The sequence below is a fragment of the Onychostruthus taczanowskii genome, unplaced genomic scaffold (genome assembly GCF_017590055.1).
Source record: "Onychostruthus taczanowskii isolate IOZ18803 unplaced genomic scaffold, ASM1759005v1 scaffold38, whole genome shotgun sequence".
Lineage (NCBI taxonomy): Eukaryota > Metazoa > Chordata > Aves > Passeriformes > Passeridae > Onychostruthus > Onychostruthus taczanowskii.
Window position 1 is genome coordinate 3,221,219 of NW_024501237.1, and position 18,006 is coordinate 3,239,224.

Genomic DNA, 18,006 nt, shown 5'->3' on the forward strand with positions numbered 1-18,006 from the left:
GGAAGTACTGTAGGGTCCAGCATGTCACTGGGTGGACTAAAGAATGAAGCTCTGGTATTAAAATAAAAAAGCATTATGAGAAACAGTCCAGGAATCAAACCTAATGTCTGAATCTCTGATTTCAGAGTTCCAAGCAGTCATAACATTGTCCAAATTTGTTTTCAAAATCCTAATGCCATGTAACAAACCAGAAGGTACACCTATGTTCTCAAAGCAGGAGTACTCTGAGGGTTTTAGTGCATGGCTTTCTGGAATGCCAGTTACTTGGAGGATTATTATCATTCTCTACACAAAGAAAACCAATAATTTTTGCCAAAGTGCAGAATTCCCATGTTTTTAGTCAGAAAGGAGAAAAGTAACATCGTGAACAACACTGCAACAAAATACCATGCTGCTGACTGCAGGTGGGTCAGTGGGATGATGCTGGTCAGGCTTCAGCACAGTTGTACTCATCAGTTTTAGCTTTCTGACATTTTGTCACAAGCACAAGAGAGGGTTAGTGGACACAACAAATTACAGCATGCATTGCTAAAATAATTCATCTGCCAATGCTGTCATGTGATTTCTGAAATACATGAAGGCTGTTTTAATTTCCCTTCTTGGCCATAATTATGAGCATGAGCAAATTGACAGGACCACCAAGCCATCCATCACTTTTATTGTTGGATTCTAAGCAGTTATCACACATACATGTGCTGCAAAAAATTTACTGCCACTGTTGTGTGACTCTAAATCTAGCAGGACTGTGACTGTACATCAAGTTTGTACTCTGTTGCAACCAATTTACAGGAGCATCCAGCAACTGGGGAGAGGGGAAATAAATTAAAAAATCAGAATGTGCAGTGTTACAGAAGGAAGCTTGGTTGTCCCAGCTCTGTGTTAAATCAGATCCCTCACCTCAGGTTAATGTTGCACTCATCTTGCTCCTCTGAATGTGGTATTGCAGAGCTCTAGCAACAGAGCAGCCTTGGAATTTTTCTTCACTCGGCTGGTGTGACACAGACAAAGCTCCCTTCAGCGAGAAGGACGCATGGTGCAGGTGAACAGTGACACCTAAAGGCACAAATGTGCTCAAGGCGCCAGCAAGGGCAAACTTCAGTGAGGTCTTTAGCCTATAAATCATCTGCTCATTGGGTTTCTTCTCCAGCCAGACGGACCCTGGACAGTCCATCATGGACTTAATGGTCTGGAGCATTTCTTAGATGCTTCAGGTTTAGGGGAAATGCATAATTCTACTTTTTCAGTATGTTTTTGTTATTTTTTCTTCCTTTTCCAATAGTTTTTCTATACGGTTGAGTGTAAAGGGCTCCTTGTAGCACAGGGTGTAACAAGAAGGATGGTCAAGTGAGCAGAACTGAAGGGTAGGAGAAAGTGGTGCTTAAACCAGTTGGGGGTGAGGTTAGATTTAGGCACCCTCAGTCGCTTCAAAACTGTTTGGAGTCCTGAAAGTAAGAGGCCAAAAAGAATTCAGACAATTCCTTTTATGCATTTTTAACTCTCTGGTCTGTGATCAACTAGAAATTATGTAGTGGAAACTTCTTCCAGTAGAGCATGCAAAGCTACATCCAAATAGACAACTTAATGTTAGCATATTCCTCTTCCCTTTAGATAGCTCAGGACAGCTGGACAACACTGCCATTTTGGAAAATTCCTTTGCGATTAGTTATTTTCAAATCTGTGCTCTTTTTGTTTTCTTTTTTTGTTTTTATGTTCACTTTAACTCAAAGGCATTTTATGGTCAATTTGTGTCCGTGCCTCATCAGCCCCACAGTAAAGAATTTCTTCCCAATATCAAATCTAAACCCACCCTTTTTCAGTTTAAAGCCACTCCCCCTTATCCTGTCCCTGTACTACCTTGTAAAAAGTCCCCTCCAACTCTTTTGTAGGCCTCTTTAGGTACTGGCAGGGGTTCTAAGGTTTCCCCAGAGCCTTCTCTTCTCCAGGCTGAACAGCCCCAGCTCCCTCAGCCTGGCTCCATAGGAGGGCTGCTCCAGCTCTCTGATCACATCCATGGCCTCCCCTGGACTCACTCCAACAGGTTCTGTGCTGAGCACTCCCAAGCTGGACCCAGCACTCCAGGTGGGATCTTACCAGTACCACCAAACTATAGAGATTAACCTTTTCCTAATATTAATTAATTAATAATTATTCCATACCTCTATAAGAACTTCTTTAGCAGTGGAGACAGCCAATGACTACTAGTAATAGGTTTAACTTTCATTTAAATCTGTGCAATTGAACCTGCTGTTCCCACATAGAGCAAACATTTTAAAAACCACCCATCTTGCCAACTGATACAGCTTTTCATCTTCTGTTTTATGCTGTAGTGCATTTATTTATTAGGGGCCACTCCATCAGCTCAGGAAATGAGTTCTCTTAAAGATAATAGCATTCAGTAATTATCACATCTCTCATTTCACCATGTCAGAGAAGCCATTTGAAATGATAATCACATGCAAATTTCTGCTACATTGCCTGCAAGAAGTATATTACAAGTAAAGAAAAAAAAAATATTGCAGCATCAGCATTACAATTTTGCTGTGAGGAGCTAATGATTTTCACTAACAAGTCCATGCAAGAAATTCATATTGTCATTGATTTGATATTTGAGGTGTCTAGAGCTTATATGCAGGGAACAGGTACATAACACAGCAAATGCACACAAGAGAACTCTTTTTTTTCTTCACAGAAGAGCATTAAGAGGAGGAACAGTCAGAGTAATAACAACATAGCTACTAACTGGAAAAGTGCAATTCATTTGACAAGCCAAATGCAAAATATTTCCTTACCAAATTTTTTGTAAAATAGAATCCAGCAAGGCCTGTCTCAGGCAGTGAGTTTCTGTCAGGTGTTTCTTTAAGCAGGAATTACCTCTTATCTGTGCTATGTGTGTATCACAGTGCTTAGTATTTTCAAAGGCAAGTTAGAAAAGTAAACGACATTGCAGTTGATTGCAATTAGTGATGTTTGGAGAAAATATCCCTGGAAACATTTTGGCACAGCAGCTTTTTCTTTTTTTTTTCCTTACAACACAACGTTGAAATAAGGGTGCATACTTGTCCCCAAGTCACAGCAGTGCAGAGGATACTTTATGTTCTCTTTCCTCCACTCTTTTTAACTGCTGAGGAGCACAATTGTCTCAGTAGCATTAACAAAATCATCTACCACAGTGGCATATTTTTGTCAATAATCAACCCAAATGAACTGATACACTGGTTGAGCTGGTTGAAACAGCTCTGACACTATAGGCAATTAGATTGTTGATGCTGTGTTCAGCATTTTGTACTGATGAATAAATACCTGACAACCTGACAGCTGGTTTCAGTCATCACTCTTTTAGGAAATACCAAGTTTAATGAGCATAATGAACAAAACAACACCTGCTAATGGGAAACAGTCTCCCTGTAGGCAAGTGGCTGCTAATAACACCAAATCAGAACTTCACCTTCAGCCAAGGTCAGAGTTGGTTAAATGCCACATGTGTTTTTGGAGCTTTAGCTTTTGTAACCATGTGTAAGATCACCCCTACAACACCTACACACAGGAATGCACACCAGGGTAAGGAAAAAGGGAGAGCTGGGAGCGGCCAACCCATTGTCCCATGGTGTGAATACAGGTGTGGTAGTTTTGCGCTGCAGAGAGGCAGTGGATTCCCCAGCATTCCTCTGCATGGCAGGAGGAGTTCTTTGATTCTCTATGGTGCTCTGTGAACAATTGCTGGTTTGGTGGTTGTGGCTTTTGATGCCAAATAATTTGACTTGTAGGTTTTGCTTCAGTTGGCACATAATATTTTCCCTGAGGTTCAGTAGTGGGAGCTGGAATGTTTATTGTCACACAGACTAAGAACTAGTCCATGCTTTACCTGTGGGAGGCCTCTTCTAACAAACTCACATGGTTCTGACTTACCCATTCAAAGAGTTTCAAAATTAAAAGACTAAGTCAGGCAGCTCTTAAGGCTGGGAAAGAAAATTACTATTATTTAACTGAGCAGGACTTAAAATAGCAATTAAAAGGACTAATGTGACAGTGAAAAAGTATGGGAGGTGCATCCTATAAAGTACCCTTTAAAGTTTAACTCTTTCACTCCATGTTCTTGACACACTAAAATCTTGTCTTGGCCTCTCAGGACAAAATGTTGTAGGAGCAGAGTTCACTAGTGAGATGCATTACAGTCTCCTCCTCATCTCAGTCACAGATGCCACAGCAGAACAGAGTTACAACCTCAGTGAGAAAGGGAAATTCATGTACTTGCTGCAGTCATTTCTGCACCTCAGACCTCCTGTGTACATTCTCCTTCACTAACACTACTCACTTAGGATCCCTTCCTCAAACAAAAACTCCTCCTTCACTGCCTAAGAGGAGATTTGGCTGAACAAGGTCAGAATCAAGGTCAAGCCTTATAGAGAGATGGAGGCTGAGAAAGAAACTCCTTATCTGGTGCGACTTAAGTGTAATTATTTTCTGTAATGTAACTAAATAAATAGCAGCTCAGACGGTTTTGGCTCATTTTTGTTTTTAACTGATAGTGACTGATTTTTTTCTGGTATGAGAAGGAGTTAAATGCAGTTTCTCTACAGTAGTATGGTGCAAGAGTCTGACAGCTCCATCTTTTTCTATGCTCCCTTCAATACAATCACCACCAGATTTTCAGGAAGGTATAATAATTTCAGAAAATTACTTACATGCGCTTTCATCCTGAACTAATTATATTTTTTTAGAAGAAAGAACCAAAAAGGGGCTTGAGATTTAATTTTTTTTCTGTATGAATAACTCTGTATGTGACTTAAAATAAAAGTCTTTTAATTCAGAGTCATAGTGGGGACCTTCATGCACTTTCACCTCTCAAGCCCTGCTTTGCAAAGCATCATTACAATCAAATGAAGTGCAGCCATGTTTGACAATTGTCCTCTGGAAAACAATGAAGCAAATAAAAAATACTTTGTCTTCCAATGTAGATATACTGGATATAGTCAATTTCTGTGCTCTGGGAATACTATGGCTTGTGGTAGTAAACATTTGACATGATACCACATTTTCAGCCACTTCCTTTACAAGATAATTGAAGATTGAATAATATACTGAAGAAGAAAACAATTTACTGCCAAGGTTAACTCTATTTTGTTTATTTTCAAATACTTTGGTATTGGGGAATGGTATAAAAATGTTGCCTGTACTTACTCCAGTGCTTTGATTACAACTGGGTTATTTTTGCTACTGAAATCCATTTATAACCAGAAGTCACTTCGTCTTTCCTCCAGACATTCTTCATAAATACTTTTTACACAAAGCTGTGACTTTATTCAATGAGAGATTTGATTAGGATGGAAATAGAAGGTACTCTCAGTTAAAAAAAAAAAAAAAAAAAAGTTATTTTTATATTTTATCTTGGTCATTTGTTTTCTTGTAATTTTGGTGAGGATACTAGATATGAATGAAATGTCTCGCATTTCCAACAGTTGGCTGAAGTTTCAACACCACCAGGATATTAAACTAGGTTTTATTGAGGGAAATCTGAAAGTCATTCTGTATTGACATTAGATTTTTACAAAACTATTGGTGCCAACAGCACAACTTCTTTAAGGCTGTACATTTGCATAATGGCTCTGTTATCCACGGCACCCTGCGATTCCCCACTTCTCTTAGTTGGAAGTGCTGCAAATCAGAACAGGCCTTCTGCGAACATTATTTTAAACAAGTTGCAAATTCAGTCTCCGACATTTGGAGCTAAACTTCCCCAGATAGCTACAACTCCACCTAAATCATGTGCAGGAATTCAATCACCTCCCTCTTCCCTACCTGTTTTTATCAGAAATAAGAGATTGTCCAAGGGGTTGCAAATAACACTAAGATGTACATTAAAGTATTTTTGTTATGCTGATGATCCAAATAATTTTTTTATTATCCTGCACATAGTCTGAAATAAATTTGCTTGGACCTCCTTGCATTTAAGAATCTGTAAAGTCGTATATCAACTCATTATAAATGATAAAAAGTTAGCTTGCATGCCTACAGAATGGAGAAACAGAGGTAAGGGATTTGTTATTAACTCATTTATGGATGCTAAAGCACGCAGAAGCTAGCAAGAGAATGCAGGTAAATTTAACTACAACAAAAGCAAAAGAGAGTACAGAAGAAATACAGCCATGAAAATATTTTGTATGAATAGTACTGGAATTTCAGCCACACCCTTCTGTTTATTTAAACAGCACTACAGGACCATGGGGTTATTGCTGAAAGCTGCCTGCTCCGGAGCTGGAAGGAGACCGAGGTTTGATCACAGCACTCACGTTAATGCTGTGCTAGCTGTGCCAAGAAAGTGCAGCTTCACTGCAAGGACCTGAAACAGATGACATAGAATATAGCACAGACTTAACACCCAGTCATGCAGACAGCAAAATATTAGACTGGTTATATAACATGCTGATTTCAAAAGCATTTGTGAGACTATCTGCTTTTGTTCATTATTTGCTTTAACAATGAAAGAAGAGGGTGAAAGATGAAGAGGGTGAAAAGGGACCTGCTGTGTTTCCTTCAGACCAGAACAGATGCACCTCAGATGCTACAGTCCTTTGTGTAAAGAAATATATTGCAGTCTGCAGCATTCCCAAGACAAAATGAACAAAATCTGCAGTTTCAGATTTCTTTTTTTGAACATTTAACTACATGACTTGACGTGTCTGCGGAACAGGTTTGCAGTAAAGCATGTTTCTGAGGCAGAAAAGAGTACCTGCAGTGTTAAGGCAGTTACAAGTGGGCAAGTACATTGATACCTGCTTTTGGATATCTGTTTTGCAAGCATTCCACAACAGAAAGCTTTCCAGCAGTGTCACAAAAAATATCCTCTGAGCCCCTTCCTGGGTAATAATTACACAACCAATGGTAACAAGGATGTCATTCCGAGTTTTAGCAGGCACAGTTAATCAGTGCAACTCCATTGCCTTCAGTGTATTTGTGGCAGTACCAGTAAATTAACTTACTTGGAATACCTCCTTTCAGAGAAAATCCACATTGAATTCCATCTTCTAAAGGAGAATAATTCTTATTATGTTTCCTATGCTTCATACCATATTTGAACATCATAAGTATTAGATAGAAAGACAAATGGCATTGAAGTAGACTAATGCATTTCAAAAAAAAAACCAAAACAAAACAAAAAAAAAAAAGAAACCAACAACAACAAAAAAACCCACAAAAACAAAACTGCTTTGAAATTGTCTTTTCTCTGTATAAAATAAAATGGATGCTGCACCATTGGAGAAAGCACCTCCCAGCCTGAGCAGGACAGAAAATAGATGGAAAGAGATGAGCTGGTGGATGGAAACATACAGAATGTTTCAAGTCAAAAGATGAAACAAGTCTGTAGAGAATTCCAAGCCCATGAGCAGCAGGCATTACTTGGGCAAAGAAGGTAACCAAGAATGAAGTCATCTCATCTGCACTCCTGGAGAAAGAGTGTGGACAAGCCACAGAACTGTAACCTCCCTGGATCTGGGAATGTTTAAGTTCCAAGAGCAGATCACATAGATGTTGCATGTGGGGCACTACTAGGAGTCCTTTCTTTCCAGTGAAGCCTCCTGCACCATATCAATTTACACCAGGGAAGGAGGCTGAAGTGCAGGGATGTAACAGGAAACCCCTGCTGTAGGCTGGAGTGAGGTGAGAGGAAGTTAATGTGTACAACTCAAATGACTGCTGATTTGCTGATGGATCATGTATTTCGTGTTTAAGATCCCCTTAGAGGTTGCTTTGTTTCTTAATTTTTGCTCAAGAAAGAGAAAGGATAGCTCTTAACCACAAAGGATTTGAGAAGTAAAAAGTACCTGCCGACAGAGTGGAATTTTGAAAGTGATTCCTTTTTTTTGCCTTTTCCAAACTATATCACAGACTGCTCTGGTCCTCCCTGGTTTTCTTTTGGTAAGTACCTCTCTTCTCAGTAACATCTTCTGCATAGAGACACTCAAAGGACTCCAATTTAAGTCCCAACAAGCAAGAAAATCTTGGTTTTTCTTACTTACCATCTACATGTACTTTTACCTCCCAAATTTGGGTTGCCGGCTCATGGAAGAGCAACCAGTGCATTTGGTTTGGGCTTGCAGTCACCTGGTCTGCTGGAATAATGTCAAGGACTGAATACCCAAAGCACACGGGCTCATTTTTATTTACACAACTGCTGATCAGACCACTTAAAAAATAATTTCACAGTTTACATGCAGAGAAGTCTTAAATTAGAAGGCAGACCTCTCTGGCTAAACAGTTCAGAAAATTTTGAGCTGATGCAGCTCCAACTCTCAGCCTTGTTCCACTACCCAGGTAAGTTTGTTGAATATTGTGACACTGATCAGCCTACTGTCCAAAAGAAGGCCTTTGATTCATATTAACATTTAGTCATGTCATGTCATGTCAGCTTCTCTTTAGAATAAAGAAAAATTACAATATTGGAACCTCTCTAGCCTTCTTAGAGAAAATACACTGCTCATATTGGAAAAAGGCAGCCATACCAGCAGGGCATATAAATCTTATTTTTAAAAATACTAAATTCTGCAAATTTTCAGAGATCTTCAGAAAAATAATTTTCAATAAGTTATGTTTTTATTCCATTACTATACAGCTTAAGAAATATGATTTTTTTTTCCTCTCTTGTTGTATTCTCACCATTATCTAGCAATGATAATTTCACTATGATTAAAATAAGACATGAAAAATGTATCTTTTCATATTTTGTTTCATTAATGTGCAGAACATATGTTAAATTTGCTGGCTTAAATCTCTGCCTGATAAGCCTCAGAGACAATGTGTCTATTTAAAAGTTGTAAAGGAAACAATTGACACCAGAAGGTTTCCTGTAATAGAAGAGAGACTTCTCCCCAGTCACTTTCAGCTAAGGGTATGATCCAACAGTACCCTCTTACCTTAGGCTTCCTTTTAAACCCTCATACAAACCAGGTAACTTAGAGATAGATTTGGTCACACTGCATTTGAGTGCCTTCTCCTGAACTTTATTTTGTTTTCTATTAGTCTGCTGTTCTTGAAGTTGTCAGGGTACATCTTGATGGACTTTTGGTACATGAGGGTCCACATGCTGTGGACAAATATATGCCTATATTTTTCTCTGTAAATAATGGCAATTTCCCAATTCTGACCTCAGGTAGACCGACTATGATATGTATCACAGGGGACTAAGTGTTATTTGTAGCTGTGCAATAGCATAATCCAAGTAATAAAAACACTCTGTTGATGACAACCTCTTTTTTTTTTTCCCTTCATTTTAAATTGGTAATGTGGTTATGCTTTGCTGTCATGGCATGCTGTATGATTTGGACATATCCCTGCAAATTTTTTGCATTCATGGTAAGTATGCCTTCCCTAGAGCACTATTATTTTCTCTTTCCACGTAATGGGATAAAATACATCGAGATGTGGACAATACAGTCAAATCCTAGCTCAAGAAACAGAAAAAAATTCCCTGTTTCCTACTTACATACTTTCAAAAGCTTCTTTTATTTTAGATTTAGATTATTCTTAACACCAGTGGTGATAAAAGACAGAGAATATCTCATGGGTGGCTGTGTTTTCTTATCACCCAAATACCACGCCATAGATTGTCCCTTCCAGACACCGAGCAAGCACTGGAATTAGCTGTCCCTGTTCACTGATGGCATGGAGTGCTGGGGTTAACTTTGAAAAGAAGGTGTTGGAAGTGCTTGTGTGTTTAATGGTGCTATGAAGAGACAGGTACCACATGCTGTTGCTTCAGTTCACCCTGCATTTCTCCTGCTAATGGATGCAGCCAAAGCTGTGTGGATCTTATGATGCCTGATTGTAATTGACATAATAAGATGCATTCCCTGAGTGTAAAGCAGCTGGACTGTAATTAGCCATGTGGTAAGTAAGGATACATTTTGTGCTTGGGTTCTTAAAAACACAAGCTGCCAAACAAAAAGAATAAGATACAGTTTCTTTGGTTTTTAGGTGCCTCATGCACATTAGGTAGTGCCGAGCCAAAGAGTGGCAACTTCAGAACAGTGGAGGTTACTCAAAAGATCACAACATTCTTATGCTCTGACTGCATTTGTACACACTAAATTTGCTTGCAAATGTGGCCTGAAATGCTCCTTGTCTGCAATGCCCTGTAATTTTTAAACATGCTGAGGAAAGATTTTATTTAAAAACATAAAGTGGTGGTTCCACCACAAGGAAGTACTTTACAAAGATGCTCTTTGAAATTTAAATAAGATAGTCTTCTACCAAACAATCTTCACAGTTGCAGGGAGAAAAGGCCACGTTTTAAATTAAAAAAAAAATACAGGACTCACTATGGAAGGCAGTAAAGTGAAAATAGATTATTAACTACTGTTATGTAGCCAGAGGAAAACCTTCCAGAAGAGCAAGGGTCTGATTCCTTCTGAATAGCAGCTCTTCTCTAGGAAGAATGTGGGACTGGGAGCCAAAGCCTTACACCAAGTCAGTACTTTGCACCAAGTTTCCTGCATAACTCTGAATATATCAAGCCATGCCTCAGCTTTTCCTTCTTTGAAATGTGGATAATTTTACTCTTCCATGTGTGGTGAGATTTAGCAAATCCCATATAGCTACCTGCTTGGAAAGCTTCAAGAGGCAGAAGTTACAGATGCCAAAATATTATCAGGCATACATAAAAATATATAATTAGGACTATAAAGGCAGAATTGAAAATTAAACAATTCATTAACACTTCACCCCAATTGTCAAGTGTTTCCTTCACAGGGATTAAAGGATGACCTGTCTCTGAGAAGTGAGAAACTTTTCCAAGGGCGTGTTTCTGCTACAAATTGTTTCCTGTCTCTGCTTGTTCTAAAAGTAATTTATGGCCAGGAGATACTAAAGAAATTTCTCTTTGGGGCTAATAACTTTTAGAAAATCTGTTTATGTTTCAAGTTGTGGAAATACATAGTAGAAAAGAAGCATGAGGAAAATTGTCCATCACACTGCTCCATCTGCTTCACACTTCAAAAATACTTTCCAGTTAACAAAGCAGTAAAACATTACTAACAGAAGCAGTGCGACACAACTAAATGGAAGTTGGAAAGAATTGTCAAAAAACTATTACATATTTACATCAATCAATATATTTTTTTAAATCACCAAAGTGTGAAACTTTCACAAGATGTTCATATGCAACTCTCACAGAAGTCAGCTAGAGTGGCTGGCCTATGTGTTACTGGAGATAAAATTTACCAGGATGAAGGGATGCCACTCACTCGGTGGGAGGAGTTCTCTTCTTCAAAAGTATCTCTTTCTTTTTAAAAGACATATGATTTAAAATCCATGAGAGCAAAACTAATTGATAATGACTTGCAAAAAAAAAAAAGTAAAATTACCATGAAAGCTTGGTGTTAATAAGCAATTAAGAAACCAAGGCAAAATCCTGAAAAAATGCTTGCACAAATGCAAAAGCACATACTTTTATTGCTTATTATTCCAATAAAATTAAAGCAATCCACTTCAGTGGGTGCAACAGTTAGGAAAGGTTAACTTCTAGGGCAGAACTCAGTCCCTTCAGTACAAGAAAATAGTTTTTTACCTATTCAAACCAAACTTATCTTCAGATATCCCAGCACATAGCTTTTAAAAGCACAGATTTGTACAATAACATTAAAGAAGAACATTAAAATAATCATTATTACATAGGACACAAGACAGCTTTTTGGTCAAATTAGTTCACAGCTTTTTATGGCAAATGTGAATAGAAATATAAAGTACAATGGCTTATAGAGTAAGTCGGTGTCACTGTAATTGTCACCTACAGTCAAATTATGGTCACTGTAACTTTAATGCAAAACTGGACTAATTCCACAGATTTCAATATAATTACTCTGGAATAATTCTGGTAGAACTCTTGTGGAGAATGATACCCTTAAGTGATTTTCAGACAGGCAGAAGAGATTTTTATGAGCATGAAAATAAATTCAAGCACCATTACAGTGAGTACAATATTTCTATGTCATCAGGTATATTTTCTTATTTTTGTTTTCTTCTGACTCTTTGATAGCTCCTTTAGTAGTTTATACAGAGATTCTACTTTTTTAATTCTACGCTTCTCTCGCTATGCTCTCCGGGAGTCTATCATCAAACTTTTTTTTGCTGGTTTTCCAAAGCATTTAATGACTCAACAAAATGTTTGCATCAGTCTATCTTATTATTACCTCTTCATCCATAGAGGTTTTTACCTTTACTGAAATATTTCATCACCTGTAATGTCAGATATTTGTTTATGTACCTTTGGCTGCTACTAGGAAATGCAAGGACCCTGGTATTGCCTCTGTAAAATGGCACTGGAAATATAAAAAAAATAATAAAGAAAATATTGAGCACAATTTTCAGGACTCAAGACTGTTGCTATCCAGTGTCCATGAGTGAATGCTATCCATGACAGAAACTGAAAAGAAAAAAAAATCTTACAGATGTCAACAATCAGTGGTAAAAAATTTAGGAAAAAGAGGGTTGAGTTATGTTAATTTGGTTTCCCAACTTTACCTGAGTTTACTACCTTTTAAAGAAAAGCACTGCAATTACTACATTCAGTTCCCATCCCTTCCAGTTAGGTTTAAGATCACCCATCTGAATATGCATATATTTGCTAGTCAAAAATAGCAAAATCATACAATCCTTAAAGATGAATATGAGCAACTTAGTTTCCAGTAATTTCTGTCACCTTAGCAAAGTGGGGTTTGATGAAGTAGAAAAAATTCACGTGCATAGCCTGAGGAATTCCAACAGTTCAGGAAGAGTAATAAAGCCATGCACACGCTGCAAATGTTGGATTACTTGCCTGCAGACAGCCACCTACTGAAATTGTCCTTGTGCAACTTTCCTTGCATGAAACCAAAGCCAAAAATAACAGATGACCCCCAGATCACAGAATTCACCACTAGATAAGCAGCATTTCTTGTTGACCTGTGGATACTGAAGATCATGGCCAAATATAAAGCTGTCATTGGTACAAACCACTCCTTCTCTGTTTGAGGGAACTATGGAGCTCTCAGCAGAAGTTGTGCTATCACTTGCACACAGGATGATGCCAAGTTGCATTGCAGCAAGAGGAATGAAGACAAACACAATGCTTGTAGATGCTGGAGAGCTGCAACGGAAGAATATTCAAAATCCTCAATGCCTGGCCTTTACAATTTGGCCAGCAGAGAGTCGTCAATTATAGAATTATAGAAATAATAGAAACACTACAATTTTGGAAAAAAAAATCTTTTTTTCTCTGTGCCCCCCTATGCCCCTGGCAACTTGTCTAGACTTTGGTCTGTCCCTCCATACAATCTAGCTACTGTTGATGTGAGAGCCTTTTCTTCCAAACAAGCTGCAGTCTGGGACAGCCTTTGTGTATTTCTCAGCCTTGGTGACCCTTCATCTCATTGCAAATCTCAGATGAAAACAAGTCCTTTTCTCCTACTCTCCCTATACATTTTAATGTCTCTCTTCCGCTGCTCTGATTTAACTCTTCGCTGTAATATTCCTGAACAAAACCTTCATTAAGATAGACTCCAAAGTTAAATGCAGAGAGGACCAGTTTGAACAAGTAGTTTCTGTCTGGGCAAGGTTGTTCTCTACTGTATATTTACTACTATTTCAACCAGTCTGGTTTTAAGTATCTAGAGCTAATTAGCTCCTGTAAATTAGATTTTCTTTAAGATTATCCTCAAGAGCTATAAGTCTTGGTGTAAGAACAACTTTCCTAGTCAATTTCCTTTTTTTTTTTTTTTTTTTTTTTTACAAGATACCAATACTCCCAAATATATCTTAAGCCTCTTTTTTTTTGCAACACTACTGATATAAGGCCAACAGGAGCACTACAGGCTTCACTGGCACTAGCCTACAAATAGATTTCATTGCAGATGAGGACTGAAAATACTTCCTCCCACTGGCATTGAGCCTCATCAAATGTTTGTAGGCAGTGTTTTCCCTATCCCTTGACTGCCATTTAGTCAAAGAACATAAAATGGCCAGTAGTTCTAAAGGGATCTGTGAATCAAGCTGCCAAAGTTCAGATACCACTTGTTCTGTACTTTTTGAAAATGAGGTCCCCATTTGTGCACCAAAACAGGGAAACACCCAAAATTAATTGTCGCTTTTGAAAATCCCAGACAGTCACCGTACTATCTTAATATTTCCCAGAGATTTAATATTTGTGGTAGCTATTTCCCTCTGCTGCTTCTTTCTGAGCCACTCACGTAATTTGCTTAGGATCTTTTAGATAATATGACAACAGCTAATACAGACAAACAGAAGGTGCTTTCTGGGCCAAGTGTGTAAGATGCACCTATGTTGGGCTTTTTTCTTTTTTTCTTTTTAATGCCTTTCCTTAGTTACAAAGCGTGAATTAGTTTCCCTCTAAGCTGACCTTTACGTGTACACTGCAGCAGGCCACACAATTTTTTGTTCTAAGTTGCCCACACTCTTGGGCTTAAGGGATGATCCTGTCCAGTTTATGTACAGGTTTTGTCCTAGTACACAGTCAAGGTGTGGCCAGACATGCATCCCAAACCAGGAACTTGGAGGTGCTCTTGAACCTCCCAGTTTAGGCATAGATAGAGACTCAGCTTTTTATTAAGGAAGTTTCAACATGAACAGTAGATAATATAAATTAGCTTCTTTTTTTTCTTTGCTTAAGCAAAGTTGCACTACATTAAATATAAGCTGTATGTAAATGATGCAAGATTTTGATGGTGGAGTAATTGGAGGACATTTATTTGCCAGACAATCTCTTCAGAGGAAAACAATGTTTGCAACTCTGGTTAGCATGGAAACTTCCTCGGAACAGCTAAGGAAAAAGTCACACTCAGGAATCTCTTAAGTGCTGGAATGTCAATCTTTGCAGTAAATGTGTTGTGTTCACAACAAATCCAGAAGCACCACACTGACAAAAGCCATTTCATTTTCCCACACTGGAGGCATTACAAGGCATCAGTCTTTGTGCACAACATGCAATGTCTTTCTTTTAGTTAGTGATGTAAGAAGTTTCTAAAGTTATGGCAATGTTTTCCATGTATTTGCATCCCTAAATACAAAATGTAAAATGCACAGTAGGTGAAGGTGATAATTATATTTTTCATTGATCCTAAGCTCCAAGTTTCCTTGTTGAAGATGTTTAATTAAACATATAATCAAATAGTCTAATGAGATAATTGTTAAGGCATTCACATACATTTGACAAGGCCAAGGAGAATGCTGTCCCAAACAGATGCTCATTAGAAGAATGAAGAACAAGGAAATAAATCTTTTGAGGAAAGTAAATTACAATCAAATTTATGGTCTTTTAAGAGAGATGACTCTCAGGGGAGGAGACTTCTATACTCAGAGGTGTATTCCAGTATTGTATTCCAGTACAAGTATACAATATTGCCTGGTTATGTAGGTTGGGTTTTAACACATCCCCAAGTCCTGCTTCATTCATTCTGTTCCCTTGAATTAATAATGCACCTTTGCAAAAAATCATATTCCTACAAAGAATTCTTTCTGTGGCCTACATTCAAACACAGTGAAGACAGAATATATAGTGGTGTGGGTTAGGGCCACCATGAATTGGTCTGAAGTGTGGAAGCAGAGTTTTAGGATAAAATCTATTACAGATCATTAACACCTATTAAAAATTCTCTTTCAGTGAGACAGTGACCTGTAGCAAGAGGAGGTGCCATAGAATGTATAAATGTACAGGGACCAAAACGAGCTCCTTTTGGAAATGTGGATACCAATACAGTCAGTTCACCTTAAAACGTAAGAAGATACTTATCAACTTAAAGAACTTGTATTACAAGAAAACTACATTCAAATTACATAACTAACAGCCTCTCAGATTACTGTAGCCTCTTACTATGTAAATTAGTAAATTAGTTTTACTACTCATCTTTATTTTTGTTATGACTTACACAAAGTCACTGACACTATTAGTTATGGCAGACTTTTATGCTGAGTCCTTAATACTTTAGTTAATACAAAGCAATTGGTATTTCACTAGGAAACAGTTACAGTCAAATATTTTTATTTACTCTAAAGCAACTGTTTTCACAATTTTTTAATTTTATTTTTTTTCAAACAGAAATTGCTCTTCCAGACTATCATTCTGAAAGTTCATTTTCACACAGCCCGAATTTGGGGCCACATCTCTGGTGGCATTATTCTTTGCGACTAAAAGTGCTATTTCGTGACTGTTTTCTTCCACAGTCTGGCTCCACAGAGGAGGGAGCTGCTACAGAAACTCCAGAGGATCCCACGGGGGAAGCTCCAACCCCACTGCACAAGTGAGCAGTGGGTTCCCACAGTGCATTTCACATTCTAAGTGGAAAAATAAGTCTTAAAAAAAAAAAAAAAAAAAAAAAAAAAAGGCAACCCACCCAAACTTTTCACCTCATTAAGTGGACCTTTCCCTCACCAAAGTTTCTATGAACAATCGGCCGTGTTTGAAAGCTTTGGCATTAAGGCTTTTGTTCAAGTTTGCGGACCAAGACTTTCAGCTGAAAAGTCTGGGAGCAGCCAGATCATCCCCGAGGAAAAAAAAAAAGAAGAAAACAAAACCCAAAAAAAAGTCTTTGGGGCCAAGAACAGGGCTGAAGTTCGCCCCCAGGAGAGCAAAGTCCCGAGTCAATCCTCATGCCGCTGTGGAGCCCCGGCCGGACCCTGAGGGCGGGAAGGGGCCGGGGCCGGTCGGGGCGCGGAGGGAGCGGGCGGGGCCGGGCGTGTGTCAGCATCTTCCCCGCCGCCCCGGGGGCGGGAGGGAAAGGGAGAGAGAGCGCGGAGCAGGGAGACAGAGGGAGGGAGGGAGGGGAGGAAGGCGCGGCGCTCGGGGGCGGGGGGCGGTGCTCGCCCGCCTCGCCGCGCTGCTGGCGGCCCCGAGGGGCAGCGACCGGAGGAGCGGAGCGGGCAGCGGGAGCGCCGGGCCGGCGGGGCCGGGCGGCCGCGGTGCGTACCCGCAGGTACCGGGGCTCCGGCAGGGGCGGCTGCGGGCCGGCCGCGCACAGCGGGAGCGAGGGAATGCGGAGGGAAGGAGGGAGCCGCGGGGCGCGGAGCGCCGCCGCTCCCGCCCTCTGCGCTCCGGGTCTGGCGGCCGGCAGGGCGGAGATGCTGCTCCGCGCTCGCAGCGCAGCCCTGCGCGGCCGCTCCGGGCGAAGCTCCGCGCTGCTCGGCTCCGTCGCCGCCCTGCGAGCGCGGACGGCGGATCTAGAGCGGCGGTAGGTGCGCGGCTGCCGCTCCGAGCGGGGCAGCCATCCCGGCCGCCTCCGCCGAGCCGGGCTCTCCCGGAGGGATGGGGGCTCTCCCGGAGGGATGGCCGCCGGTGGGCGTGCGAGCGCCTGGCTTTGGTTCTCCGATCGCGGCGGGGCCGGCGTCGGGGTGTGGGAGAGGTGAAGAAAGGCCGCACGCAGCGGCGGGGGATGGTGGTGCTCCCACCGGGACTTGCAGCCCGGGTCCCGTGGGGTCGGGCTGGGCGCTCGGCAGCAGCGGGACACGCTCTGCCGGCCGAGATGGGCTTGGGTTTGCCTGCGCCAGCCAAACAAAGCAGCCCCCGCGGCCCGAGGACTTGTTAACAGAGAGGAAACTTATTCCTCATTAACGTTTTTGGAGAAGCAGAAATGAAGGATAAATCTGTTGGCCGGTGATGAGAAATAGCGTAGGTTTCATTGGCTTTTTATCTGCTAGCAATCGACACCTCCGCAGACCGCAGGATAATCTCTCTCATATTCTAGATTGTGTCATTCTCTTTAAATTGCATGTTTAAAACAACAAAGGCAGTGACTTCATAGGGAACCGCCAGGAGCTGTTCCGTACCCCTCCTGTTTACTGGGGAAACATTTGGGAACCGGTTTGGTTTTGTAGGTAGGATCAGAAGTAAATGTAGGACATGGAAACTGTAAGGTTGGTTGCAGGTAATCTGTGTCTAGCCATCTTATTAAGGTGTGAGTTTTGGAGAAGGGAATATGAAAGTCTTTGCATGTGGAACTAGCTGGGGCAGTAACTGTGATCAGTTCC